The sequence below is a fragment of the Carlito syrichta genome, unplaced genomic scaffold (assembly GCF_000164805.1).
Source record: "Carlito syrichta isolate Samal-C Ts95f unplaced genomic scaffold, Tarsius_syrichta-2.0.1 Scaffold314028, whole genome shotgun sequence".
Classification (NCBI taxonomy): domain Eukaryota; kingdom Metazoa; phylum Chordata; class Mammalia; order Primates; family Tarsiidae; genus Carlito; species Carlito syrichta.
In genome coordinates, this window is record NW_007258124.1 from 916,009 (window position 1) to 930,848 (window position 14,840).

The following is a 14,840-nucleotide window of genomic DNA, read 5'->3' on the forward strand; positions in this document are numbered from 1 at the left end:
CCGGCTAATTTTTTGATTTATTGTAGAGATGAGGTCTCGCTGCCCAGGCGGGTCTCGAACCCACGAGTTCCTCATTTATAATATGAGATAATGGAACTAGAAAGAGATCTGATCGTTCTTTTTTCTGTTCTATGTTCTAATGTTTGTGAACTTCAATCCCCAAAGTTCTTTCAGTGTCTTTAGGGCAGCAGTTCTTAAGAAGTAGTCCAGGGAGCTCCAGAGGTTCTTAAGATTTTTTTTCCCAAGAAGTCTATGAGATCAAAAGTATTTGCATAGTAATATTAAGATATTATTTGTGGCAGGATATGGTGACTCACACCTGTAATCCCAGCACTTTAGGTGGTAGAGGTGAGAGGATTGCCTGAGCCCTGGGGACAACTTGGCAAGACCTCGTTTCTACAGTAAATCAAAAAACTAGCCATGGTGGTGTGCACCTGTGGTTACATTTACTTGGAAGTCTGAGGCAGAAGGATCACCTGAGCCCAGCAGGTCAAGGCTGTGGTGACCATGAGTGTGCCACTGCACTCCAACCTGGCTGACTGTGAAAAAAAGCCAATTTTATGTACAGATGTTCTTGATGGTGGTTTCTTTTACCCATGCCAACTCTGATATGTCTCTGTTTCTTTTCTCTCTTCTTTCTCTAATAAACTGTTTTAAAACTTTTTTTTTTAAAGAATGTCCTTGATTAAGCAGTAAAAATTACTAATATTATTAAATCTTAGCCCTTTAGATTTTTAACATTCCATGTGAAGATGTGAATAGCACTCATAAAATACTTACATATAGAAGTAGAATGGATGTCTTGAGAAAAAGCACTTGTGGGATAGTCTGGATTGCGAGCTGAACTAATCACTTTTTTCATGGAATATCATTTTAACAAAATGAAAAAAATGAATGATGTACTAACTATGGTAATTCTTGATAATAAATGTGAGCCTGATAAAATTTGAGCTTTCAAATGAAAATCAAAATTTTGTATAGTTTATATATATCATTGTGAGTTTGGCAGTTTTCTGATACTGACAAATATTGCTGATGAAATTTATAGTGGATATTATAGAATCTGACTTTTTAATGTTGTATAGTGATATTGTACACATTATTGTATAGTGTGTCAACATTTGTAATATCAGTAAAACTCAGTGAACTAAATATTATCTAAATGACCAGTACATTTGATATTGCAAAATGATAACTGGAAAAAAATGCATCCTGAGTACAAGATAGAACAAGGAACCTTAAACTGCTCTGTTCGCCTATTCCCAGGCAACCTCAGATTTGTTTTCAGTTACTATAGATTTAATTTGCATTTTGTTGGTGATCTTCATGGAAACCTTATAGTTGAGAAGCTTCTATTGTTAAATTGTCAGTAATCATCAGGACCATTATAACATAAGCTCTGTGGTGGGCTCTGCCAATGTTTTCTTGTTCATTTTCTTTCACAGTACCTTATTTTCTTTATAAGGTTAGTATTATGTGAATTGATTATTATCTATTTGTCCTTTTGGAATATAATGTCAGGCTTTTTCATGTATATCTCTGGTGTCTAGAACACCTGTGGTACACATTAGTTGTCCAACAGATACTTGTTTGCAGAATCTTACTGAATTTTTACTACAACCATGAGGCAAGGTACTATTGTTCCTCTTTCCAGAGAAGGAAACTCTCAGAAGTAAGTAACTTCCTTAAGATCACAAAGCTGGTAAGTAGTAGAGGTCAATCCTGCCTAGGCAGTCTGATGTTCTGGCAAATGCTCTATTTACTTTTTTATACATTTTCTCTAAAATGCCTTTTTGAGACTAACTGCATTGACTCTTTGCACTTTGGGAGACCAAGACAGGAGGTTCAAAACCAGTCTAGGGAACATAGTAAGACCTCATCTCTACAAAAATCAAAACATTAACAGGGTATGATGGTGTGTGTTCCTGTAGTTCCAGCAACTCAGGAGGCTGAGGTGGAAGGATTGCCTGAGCCCAGGAGGCTAAGACAGTGGTAAGCTGTGATGGTGTCATTGCACTACAGCTTGAGTGACAGACTGAGACCTCACGTCAATAAATAAATAAAGAATGAATGAACGAACAAACGAATGAATGAATGAATAAAGCCTTTCTGAAGTCCTGGAGCCATCTAAGCAGGGTTCTAATATCAAAGTAAGGAAATAAATACAGAGGAGTTCAAAGATAAAGAATCAAGTATGGAGTAAGCTGTGATTATTCAAGATAGATTTTTTTTTTGGCCAAGTGTGATTCATGCCTATAATCCCAGCACTTTGGGAGACTGAAGTGGGAGGATCACTTGAGCCCAGGAGTTTGAGACCAGCGTGGTTAACCTAGCGAGATCCCATTTCTATTTTAAAAAAAGAAATATATATATATATACATTAGGATTTTTTTGTTTTGCTTTTATTGATTAGGAGACTAGACCTTGGACTCAGGCTGCCTGATTTTGTGTGTGTGTGTGTGTGTGTGTGTGTGTGTGTTGGAGTCTCACTCTGTTTCCCAGGCTGAAGTGCAGTGTTAACGCTCCCGGCCACCGAGCCTTGACCTGCAGGGCTCAGGTGATCCCTCTGCCTCAGCCTTCCAAGTAGCTGGAACTACAGGCATGCATCACCACACCTGGCTAATTTTTTGATTTATTGTAGAGATGAGGTCTCACCAAGTTGCCCAGGCTAGTCCTGAACCCATGGGCTCAGGCAGTCCTCTCACTTAGGTCTCCCAAAGTGCTGGGATTATAGGCGTGAACCACCACACCTGGCCTGCCTGATTTTTAAAAAACAAAAATTGTATATATTATAGGCATATAGTGTGCTGTTTTAATATGCATATGCATAGTGATATATTGCTACAGTTAAACTAATTAATATGTCTATTAACCTACATAGTTAACATTTTTTGTGTGTGATGAGAACATCTGAAATATACTCTTGGTAAATTTCCAGTATTCAGTCCAGTATTATTAACTGTAGTCATCATCATTAACTATAGTCATCATCTATATTATTAACTATACTCATCATCTATTAACTATAGTCATATCATGTGATGAGTCAAATCTCTAGACTTGATTCATCCTATATAACTGTAACTTTTTATACTTTGAACAACATTTCCCCAAATCCCCTACCTCCTCACCCCTGGCAACCATTGTTCTATTTTCTGCTTGCATGTACTATACTCATTTGCATTCCACCAACAGTGTATGAGTTCCTTTTTTTCCAAATCCTTGCTAATATTTGTTAAATTTTTGTCTTTTTGATGATAAGCCATTCTAACTGGGGTGAGATGATTTTGCATTGTGGTTCTGATTTACATTTCCCTCATGATTAGTGATGTTGAACATTTTTTTCATATACTTGTTGGCCATTTGTATGCCTTCTTTTGAGAAATGTTTATTCAGATCCTTTGCTCATTTTCAAATCATATTATTTGGGGTTTTTTTGCTGTTGAGTTGTTTGAGTTCCTTGTATATTCTGGATATTAGTCCCTTGTCGGATGACTAGTTTGCAAATATTTTCTCCCATTCTACAGGTTTTCTCTTCACTCTGGTGTTTCTTTTGCTGTTTAGAAACTTCCTAGTTTCATATAGTCCCATTTGTCTATTTTTGGTTTTGATGCCTGTATTTTTGAAGTCCTAACCATAAAATCTTTGTCTAAACCAAGGCCTTGAAGCTTTTTCCCTGTTTCCTTTCAGTCGTTTTATAGTGTCAGGACTTATGTTTAAATCATTAATTCATTTTGAGTTGATTTTTGTAGATGGGGAGAGATAGGAGTCTAGTTTCATTCTCCTGCTTGTGGATATCCAGTGTTTCCACAACATTTAATAAAGAGGTTGTCCTTTCCCCAGTATGCATTCTTGGTGCCTATCTTGAAAATCAGATGGCTGTAAATACTTGGATTTATTTCTGGGTTCTCTGTTCTGTTCCATTGGTCTGTGTATTATTATTATTTTTAATGTCAGTTCCATGCTGTTTTGGTTACTATAGCTTTGTAGTATATTGTGAAGTGAGGCAGTGTGGTGGTGCTTCCAGCTTTATTCTTTTTGCTTTGGCAGTCCAGGATCTTCTGGAGTTCCATTTGAATTTTATTTTTTAAATTTCTGTGAAGAATGTCACTGGTGTTTTTGTTTTGTTTTTTTTTAAGTCAAATCTCACTGTGTAACCCAGGCTGGATGATAGTGGCACGATCATAGCTCACTGCAGACTTTGGTATTTTAGTAGAGATTGCATTGAATCTGTAGACTGCTTTGGGAAGTATGTAATTCTTATCTTTAAATGCTGCTAAAAGGCATTATATGATGTTATTACTGATAATACCAACATTGTAAATTTTGAGGAGTTAGATTTAGAACTAAGTAAAAATTTCTTTTGATATCTGTTGAGTCTAGACCACTTGACCATAAGGTATTATGCTCTTGATTCAGTACCCTAATTTTAAGCCAAGTGCTCTGGCTGATTTCTTCTTTTGGTTTATGTTGACATATGTTGATAATATACTATGATCTGCTCATTGGCAAAATATAACTATAACTGTATATATCTATATCTTGATATTGGTTTTATTTTCAAACTGGAAATTACACATCTTCCTTGGTTTTAGGTAGTATAACATTTCTTTAGAAATGGAATAATTTTTTATAAGTGGGTGATTTATTACTCATAACATTAAAGGCATTGGTCTTTGAAAATATAAGTTTGAAATTTATTGAACAAACTCAATATCCCAGTTAAATCTAGTAACTCAAATGGTAACAAATTTCACTAGTATAACACAAAACTTTTGTTTGTAAGAAGACATAGTGATATATGTCATACTAATTAAACATGCATAAAGTAAATTTAACAGATATCAAAACTCTTTTGCCATGCAAGAGAACATATGGTTGAGCTTTAATATTTGTCTTTATAAGCCGGGCTCGGTGGCTCAGCCTGTAATCCCGCGCCTTTGGGAGGCTGAGGAGAGTGGATTGCCTGAGTCCGCGGGTTCGAGACCCACCTGGGCAGGCGAGACCTCATCTCTACAATAAATCAAGAAATTAGCCAGGCGTGGTATCGCGCGCCTGTAATTCCGGCTACTCAGAAGGCTGAGGCGGAAAGATCGCCAGAGCCCAGCAGGTCGAGGCTGCAGTGGCCGGGAGTGGCCACTGCACTCCAGTCTGGGTGACAGAGTGAGACTCCAACTCAAAAAAAAAAAAAAAAAAAATTTTGTCTTTTTTTGGTAACCTATAATGAAAAGCATGAATATATATATATGTAAAGTACTTTTATGTACTTTCTGAATGGTTAGGGGGTAAAATCCATAAATACAATTTTATTTTTCTTCCTAACATAAAACTAGGATAAGCAGTTATAATAGAAATATAATCATTTCAAAATGTATAGTTCTAGTGAATATGAAGGTTTTGCTTTTTGTATGTTAGTGAATTTCTCATGGATTTTTAGCATTAAATAATACATCTAGTTTTTCAGAGTGTAAGAATCATCTCCATGGGCATAATATAAGAAAGAATATGGGGCTATGAGTAGAGGTAAATTGTTTAAAGAATGGGATCTTTGGGTGTCAGGAGTATATTTTTCCTTGTATGAACTTAACTTTGTTTTCTGGTATAACATTTCTTAGTCTTTGCAAAGTGACTTATAAATCACAAAAATATTCTGGAGATTTTGGAATAGGTGATTTCATAAAGAAATAGAATAAAAAGATATAGTGTCATATATATTCCATAAGTTTTAATATTTATTATACAGCAGCTTTTGAAATTCATTGATCACCAAAACTTTTAGATAAAGTAATTGAAAAAAATGCAGTCCATATTTTGGAACTTTTCTTATGTTTCTAGATCATATACTTCACATTTTATCTATTGTATTTTGGTCTAGACCTTATAATAATCTTGAATAAGGTAAATTGATTGTCTTGGGCAAGTATCATTTTTTTTAAAACCGCTTCATGTGGAAGGAAAAAGAGATTCAGTGATACTTTATATCTTATTTAGCTCTAACACCTTTACACTTTAAGGATACTATTCCTATCTTTTTTTTTCTTTATTAAGAAAAAAATTTTATTTATTTATTTAGGGAGTACAAATGCAGATTTCTTACAAGCATATATTGTATAGTGGTGAAGTCTGAGCTTTTAGTGTCCTATCATCTAGTTACATAATATTAAGAAGTACAGTGTTTTTTTATATTAAAAATAGCTATTGGGATTTATATAGTGAGGGTGTAATTCTCTTATGCCTACAAAGGTATTAATGTTAGAATCTTGATAGTTTTCAAGTCTGCAGTTGTATTATTTTTGACAAACTTTTCTCCATAAATTAAATGATAAATTGGTTTAGTGATTTCTGTTTTTCCCGGAATTGACATTACATTTTTTAGGCTTTTCTTTAAAATTTTCTTAGATTATATTAAAATAATTTAGTTTATTCTCCAATAAACTAAACCTGTGAATTGGAGAATTAAATATCTCTATTTTTCTATTATCTCTGATGTCCTTACTCTCTTTTCAAGTCAGAAAGTAGTGTTAATATTTTCTCTTAGATGAATAATCTTCCAATGTCCCCTGCTCATTCCTTTGCTTACATTTTACTTTTTTTTTTTTTTTTAAGTCAGGGTCTCACTGTCAGGGTCTTACTGCACTCAGGCTGGAGTGCAGTAACATGACCATGGCTCACTGCAGCCTCTACCTCCTGGGCTTAGGCGATCCTTCCGCCTTAGCCTCCAAAGTAGCTGGAAGTATAGGTGTGTGCCATCATGCCCAGCTAATTTTTTGATTTTTTGTAGAGAGGAGGTCACACTATGTTGCCTATTAGCTCCTGGGCTCAAGCAAGCAAGACTTGACCTCCCAAAGTGCTGGGATTACAGATCTGAGCCACTGCACATGGCATAGATTCACTTTCTAATATTGATAATTCATATGCCAAAGATCTAGTAAAGCATCTGTATCCATATAATCAAAACATAGTTAAGAAAAACTTTGCTTTTTGGAATAGAATGCTAACATATTGCATATTTTATCATTTATAATCATTTTTTCTAGACTTATTTATATTCTGCCTATTCTTTTAGTAAATCTCCACAATGGAAAAGACATTCTTTTATTGATTGATTGATTGATTGATTAACTGATTGATTGTGAGTTGGGGTCTTACTCTGTCACCCAGGATGGAATACAGTGGCACAATCATGGCTCATTGCAGCCTTAACTTTCTGGGCTCAGGCAATTCTTCTGCCTTATCCTCTTGAGTAATTGGGGCTACAGGTGCATGCCACAAGTATAGCTAATTTTTTTTATTTTTCGTAGAGATTAGGTCTTGTTATGTTGATACAGTCTGGTCTCGAACCTCTGGGATCAAGCAGTCCTCTCACCTTGACCTCCCAAGTGCTGGGATTACAGACATGAGCCACCAAGCCTGGCCTGGCTAGTTTTTTGATTTTTTTTGTAGAGATGAGATCTCACTTTATTTGCCCAGGCTGTTCTTGGACTCCTGGGCCCAGGAGATCCTCCTGCCTTGGCCTCCCAAAGTGCTGTAATTACAGGTGTGAGCCAAAGTATTTTTATGGACACATTTTTGTGTTTATACTTGCTTTTTATTTATTCATTAAATAAGTGCTAATTTTCTCTATATACTTTAATAAAAGTAGTTATATTTGGTTTAATGTAGCGATAACATTATTTTAATTCATTACTTGGCCTGATGTGTAGAGGACACTTGGGTCCAGCAGAGAGCGCTGTTGACCTTTTTACAAATTGTTAATGCTTGAGAGACCTTAGGCTGTTTTTTTCCTTTTTCTTCTGCTGGTACTCAACTCTTCCTTTCTGTTCTGTTCTGTTCTTTTCGTTTCCTTTTCATTTCATTTCTTTTCTTTTTTTTTCATTTTTACCTTTCCATCCTCCCTCCACCTCCCCCTTCTTCCTTTCTCTGTCTCTCACTTCTCATGTGTCCATCCGTTTGTCTATCTTCTCTGTGTTTTTTCTTTTCTTTTTGTTAAATTGTTTTCTCTCTCTCACAGTGTATGAGAATTCTGGGTACTCTTTAATGCTTGGTATTGTAATACATCTTAATTTTTGCCAGTTTGGTGGAGGGTAAAATGGTATATTTTCATTTTTTTATATAATGGAAGAGTCATTTTTACCTACAGTAAATTTCCTCTTCCTCTTCCTTTCTGTATTAAGAACTTGCAGTTTCATTGACATCACTGTGTCTGGGAGTTCCTTTTTTTTAATTTTTAATTTTAAATATGTGGGGTGCAATTCAGGGTTAGGTATACAAACGTTTATTATGCAGGTACCCTTGTTGATGAGGTGTGTCCCCCACTTCCTCTGGCAGTTTCCCACTGCTGCCAATCCTGCCCCTGCTGTCCCCTGGCAGTTTCCCACTACTATCATATTCCTTTCCTATAGTATTACAATAGTTGTTCAAGGTCCGCTTATGAGTGAGAACATGTGATACTTGGTTCTTTGTGATACATCACTCAGTATTATAGACTCTTAAGTCCATCCAAGTTGTTGTGAAGTTCATAATTTTGTTCTTTATGACTGTGTAATATTCCACCATGTATATGGACCACATTTTAAAAATCCAGTCCTCTTTTGATGGGCAGCATGGTTGGTCCCATGTTTTTGCTATTGTGAATAATACTGCAATAAACATGTGTGTGCAGGTATCTTTTTCATAGAGTGATTTGAGTTCCTCTGGGTATATTCCCAGTAGGGGGATTGTAGGGTCGTATGGAATTTTAGATCTTTTAGGAATTGCCACAGTGTCTTCCACAAAGGTTGTACTAGTCTACACTCCCACCAACAGTGTAGAAGTGTTCCCTTTTTGCCTCATCCTCTCCAGCATCTGTTGTTTTTTGAGTTATTGATGATGACCATCCTGACAGGAGTTAGGTAGAATCTCAGTGTGGTTTTAATTTGCATTTCTTTGATGACTAGTGAGTCTGAGCATTCTCATATATTTCTTGGCTGCTCTTATGTCTTCTTTTGGGAATTGTCTATTCATATCTTTTGCCCACTTTGTAATGAGGCTATTTGTTTTTTCTTTTTGGCACATTTGAGTTCGTTGTAGATTCTAGATGTTAGGCCTTTGTCAGATATACAGTTGGCAAATATTTATTTCCCAGTCTGGGGCTGTCTCCCCACTCTCTCGATGGTTTCTTTGGCTTTGCAGAAGCTTGTCAGTTTGATGAGGTCCCACTTGTCTACCTTATCTCTTATGGCATGGGCACTTGGGATTTCGATCAGGAATTGGTTGCCTGTTCCAATTTCTACAAGGGTGTCTCCTGCATTTTCTAAAGTTCTTACGGTTTGAGGTTTTACATTTAGGTCTTTGATACATTTAGAGTTGATTTTTGTGTGTGGTGATAGGTAGGGGTCTTGTTTTAATCTTCTGCAAATGGTCAGCCAGTTTTCCCAGCACCATTTACTGAACAGGTTCTCCTCTCCCCTAGTGGTTGGTGGTGGAGGCTTTGTCGAACATGAGTTGGTTGAAAAACAGGTTTTGCTTCTGGAATCTCTATCCTATTTACCAGGCTGTTTTGATTATTGTAGCTTTAAAACGAAGCTTAAAGTCTGGGCGTGTGATACCTGGTCTGGTTTTTGCTGAGGATTGTTTTGGCTGTTTATGGTCGTGTATTTTCCATATGAATTTCTGTATTGTCATTTCCAGATCTGTGAAGAATGCTGCTGGTAATTTAATGGGTATTGAGTTGTCTTTTTTTTTTTTTTAATGTTTAAAATATTCTCCACCAGTGGTTGCTCAGGACTATAATCCCAGTACTTTGGGAGGTGGAGGTGAGAGGATTTCCTGAGTCCAGGGGTTTGAGACCAGTCTGGGCAACTTGACAAAACCTTATCTCTACAATAAGTAAAAAAATTAGCTAGGTGTGGTGGTACTCGCCTGTAGTTTCAGCAACTTGGGTGGCTGAGGCAGAAAGATCACCAGAACCCAGCAGGTCAAGGCTGCGGTGGCCATGAGCATGCCACTGCACTCCAGCCCGGGCAACAGGGTGAGACTCCTACTCAAAAAAACAAACAAAAAAAAATCTTTAGGATCACAGAGGAAAATGACCAGATTTTCTGAAAAATGTTTTACAAGTCATTTTCTCATAATTTACTTTTATTTAAAATAGCAATTTAGCTCACATGTGAAGGACAAAGGAACAAAAATAAAATAGCTATTTAGCATAACTGCATGTATTTGGTAATATTGATGCTTATTATATGCCAGACACTCTTCTAAGCACTTTAATTTTAATTCAGTTGGCAAATACAAGTTATTGTGCGTTAATGCTTCCTGTCAGGTTCTTCTAACTTTTGTTTGACAGTTTTTAAAATAAAAGAATTGAACTCAATCTTTATAGCAACCCTATGGGGAAGGTATTAATATTTTTATCAACTCTGCATGAGGAAATAAAGACATGGAGCATTAAGTAACTTGTTCATATCACAAAGCTGATGAATAGAAACTGGATTAAAACCCAAGCAGTCTGGCTTTGTAGTTGGTCCTCTCAACCACTTCACTATTCTGTGTCTGAATAAGCTCTCAGATGACCTTTGGATGAAAGTTCATTTTTATACCATCACAGGTCATATTATATTCAGTGCCATGTTTGGTAATTTATTCAAGATTAGCTCTTTTTTAGTGTTCTCAGCACCCTGTTCTTTACAATGCTCACCAAAGTTTATAATTATATATTTATTTGTAGGTTTAACTGTTTTTGTTTTGTTTATCTCCTTAGCAGGCTGTCCATAGGGCAAATGTGATATCTCTTTTTTCACTAGTACCTTGTAGACACTCATATATTTGTTGAGTAAATGAATGGAAAAAATAGCCACACTTAAGGAAATGTATGATTCACCATTATTTCTTGTAGCTTACAACCTTTACTCAGATTCTTATGTTAAAGAGGTTATGACAGTATTGTTAAATACAGGTGACAATGCAGGTTTTAAAATTATTTTTTTTCTTTGCAGTACATTCTGTTTTTGGTTTTTTTAATGTATTAGTATACAAAAATAAAAGACTAAACAATTATTTCAGAGAACAGGTGGTTAATTGGCACTTAATATAACAAAAGATTAGAAATAACTTTTGATTTCTGTCACTACTGTAGGAACAAGTTGTTAAATAATATTACAATTAAACTCGACACTGGCTCACGCCTGTCTCTAGCATTTTGGAGACTGAGGTAGGAGGAGTTCGAGACCATCCTAGGCAACATAGCAAGACCTTGTCTGTACAAAAAATCAAAAATTATCTGGAAGATTCGTTTGAGCACAGGAATTTGAAGCACTGTGAGCTGTGATTGTGTCACTGCACTCCAGCTTGGGCAACAGAGTGAGAGACCCTGACTCAAAAAAAAAATTTTTTTTTAAATATTACAATTAGTTGAAGTATGATTTATTCAAGGCAGCAACATTTTTGAAACCTATTATATACCAGACAAGTAAAAATAATCTATATTTCTTAAGAGTTGATAGTAATGATATGCTAGTTTTTAGGAATATATACTTACTCTAAATAATTTATATATTCTTTCATTTGATCTTTACACCAGCACTGTGAAGAAAATAGAGCAGTTATTAGTCTCATAGGTAATAATGTTGAGGCTCAAAAAATATTAGGTGATTTGACCATGGTCGTATTGTAAGTAAATAGTGGAACCCCATGATTTAGGCCGAGTTCTAAAATTGAGTGAATAGAGAGTTTTATGGATTACAAATGAGGGAAAGGAGAAAAACTTTTTTGTTAGCTGGTGAGGAAAAACAAAAGTAATATGTGAAGGAAAATAGGTTTTATTATTCAATATGTCTGGGATTAAAACACCTTTTTTTAAACTGTCAATTTACAGTTGAGAAGAGATTAAATTAGCCTTAAACATTTTATATACTTTATTTACTAAAGAACCAAAAGAATTAAAACTCAATTTTAAAAAATATGAGAGTAATACACATTCTTTGAAAAATCTTTAACAACAGTGTAAATCAGTACAGAGTAAAAATTAAAATGTTCTCCCTTCTATTAATCCTATCCCCCTTTCTGCCTCCCAGAAATAAACAACATGGCCACTTTCATGAGAATCTTTTTGTAACCTTTCCTATAAATTAACGAAGACATTTTTGTAGTTCTTTAATAGTTTTAGTTTTACTTTCTTAATTTGTTTTGAATCAGGGTCTCACTTTGTTGTCCAGGCTGGAGTGTAGTGGCAAAATCATGGCTCACCATAGCCTTGACCTGCTGAGCTCAGGCAATCCTTCTGACTCAGCCTCCAGAGTAGCTAGGATTACAGGGGTGCACCACCATGCTCTGGTAATTTTTTGTTGTTGTTAAGATGAGGTCTCATTTATGTTGCCCAGGCTAGTCTTGAACTCCTGGGTTCAAGCTTCTTGCCTCGACTTCTCAGAGTGCTGGTATTATAGTCATGAGCCACTGTGCCTGGTCTTATTTTTACCTCTCTTATTAGTAGAATTTATCTTAATATATAATCGGTCAGGCTCTAATTGTATGTTTTCCCAAGTATATGATCAGTTGACCCAGTATCACTTAAATAATGATATTTCACCGAACCTGGTGACTCAAGCCTGTAATCCCAGCACTTTGGGAGGCTGAGGTGAGAGGATTGCCTGAGACCAGCCTGGGCAACTTGGTGAGACCTTATCTCTACAAAAAATCAAGAAAAATTAGCTAGGTGTGGTGGTGCACACCTGTAGTTCCAGCTACTTGGAAGGCTGAAGTGGAAGGACCGCCTGAGCCCTGCAAGTTGAGGCTGTGGTGGCCATGAGCATGCCACTGCACTCCAGCTTGGGTGACAGAGTGAGACTCTAACTCCAAAAAAAAGGATAATTTTTCCTGTTTTAAAGCTTTACCATTGACCTATACTAAATTGTTTTATATACTTGGATTGGTTCCTGGCCTTTTTTTCCTCTTTACATTTGTTTTCTTTTTTTTTTTTTTGAGTTGGAGTCTCACTGTCACCCAGACTGGAGTGTAGTGGCGTACTCCTGGCCACCGCAGCCTCGACCTACTGGGTTCCTTGTGATCCTTCCGCCTCAGCCTTCCAAGTAGCTGGAACTACAGGCACGCGCTACCACACCCGGCTAATTTTTGATTTATTGTAGAGACGAGGTCTTGCCAAGTTGCCTGGGCGGGTCTCGAACCCACGGGTTCAGGCAATCCACTCGCCTTGGCCTCCCAAAGTGCTGGGATTACAGACTGAGCCACCAAGCCCGGCCTATTTTTTTTTAAGGTACATATATGAATATAGTAAGGGTTCCACTTGGCTTCAGACAAAAAAGCAGTAGATTTCTGCTCTAGTTCTTTTCTTTACCAGTTGCCACTATCTGAAGTTAATAGTTTTTAATCATTTTACCTATTTATTCTAATATTTATCTTTTTTTAAAAAAAATAACACGCTTATTCTGTTTTTCTCTTGAAATTTTGGTTCTAGATACTTTGTTACCTTCCTACTATCTTTTCTACTCTTCTCATTTACTTCTTCCTCTTAGCCTTTCAGTATTGTGTTTACATTATTATAATTCTGCAAATATAATTTAAAACTGATTATAATCCTTTCCCCAAACCACGATTTTTTTTGGGGGGTGCTAATAGTGCCTTGCCATCTGCTTAGTTTCCTATATACTTGTAAATATTTTCAACTTAAAGTCTCTCAATTCATTCTAATACATCCTGTCAAAAATGTCCATATATTTAGACACTGAATATTTATTGGAAATAATGAAAAATACTTTTATGTTGAATGAATTTTATATATATATATGTATATATATATATATATATATATATAAAATAGTTATATATATATTTTAAGTTGGAGTCTCACTGTCACCCAGGCTGGAGTGCAGTGGCATGCTTACAGCTACTGCAGCCTCGACCTGCTGGGCTTAGGTGATCATTATGCTTCAGCCTTACACATAGCTGGAACTATGGGTGCATGCTAAATAATTTTTTGATTTATTGTAGAGACGAGGTCTCACCAAGTTGCCCAGGCTGGTCTTGAATCCTGGGCTCAGGCAATCCTCTCGCATCCACCTCCCAAAGTACTGGGATTACAGGCTTGAACCACTGGGCCCGGCTGAATTTTATATTTTTAACTAACATTTTTTTCTGAATACAAAAGCATTTATCTATGTCTAGAAAAGTTGAAAACCACCTAAATTATTAGCATTAATCCTAGTTCAACTATTCCCTCAGTATCACTCCCTGATATTTTGCCTGCTGTATATTCTTACACATGTGCCCAGACACACAGACACATACATAATTCGTTATCCATTACTCTGTAACGAACCAACTGTTTATTTTGCTTACTCTTCTGAGGGTCAGCAATTTAGGCTGGGTTCAGATGGGCATTTCTTCTGCTGATCTCAGCTGGCCCACTCATGCGTCTATGGTCAACTGTAGGTCAGCTGCAAGGCATCTCTGCTTCAAGGAGTTGACTGGCAGTCGGCTGGAACTATGAAGTAGGAATCTCTCATCATCTAGCAGGCTAACTCTGGTTTATTTATATGGTGGCACCAGGCTTCCAAGAGCAGCAACAGAACAAGCCCAAACAAATGTACAAATAAATACCTTCTGAGTCTCTGCTTGTGTTAGGTTTGCTAATGTTGCGGTCACCAAAAGCAAGTCACATGACCAAATCCAGATCCAATGGGTAGAGGTCACATCTTGGTGGGAAGAGCTACAAAGTAACCTTGCAAAGGGGCTTCTATACAAAGATAGGTAGAACTTGTGTCCATTTTTATTAGTATATATTACATATATACTCCCCCCCCACAAAATTAGAGTTATAATGTATTGCTTTTACTTTTCACCTATTA

At 36.3% G+C, this 14,840-nt stretch overlaps 1 protein-coding gene across 1 annotated transcript in view; it reads left to right on the plus strand.

Moving 5' to 3' along the window:
- Positions 1-14,840, plus strand: part of BRIP1 (BRCA1 interacting protein C-terminal helicase 1) — a 182,016-nt gene that overhangs the window by 14,512 nt on the left and 152,664 nt on the right. The gene's annotated exons all lie outside the window — the stretch shown is intronic.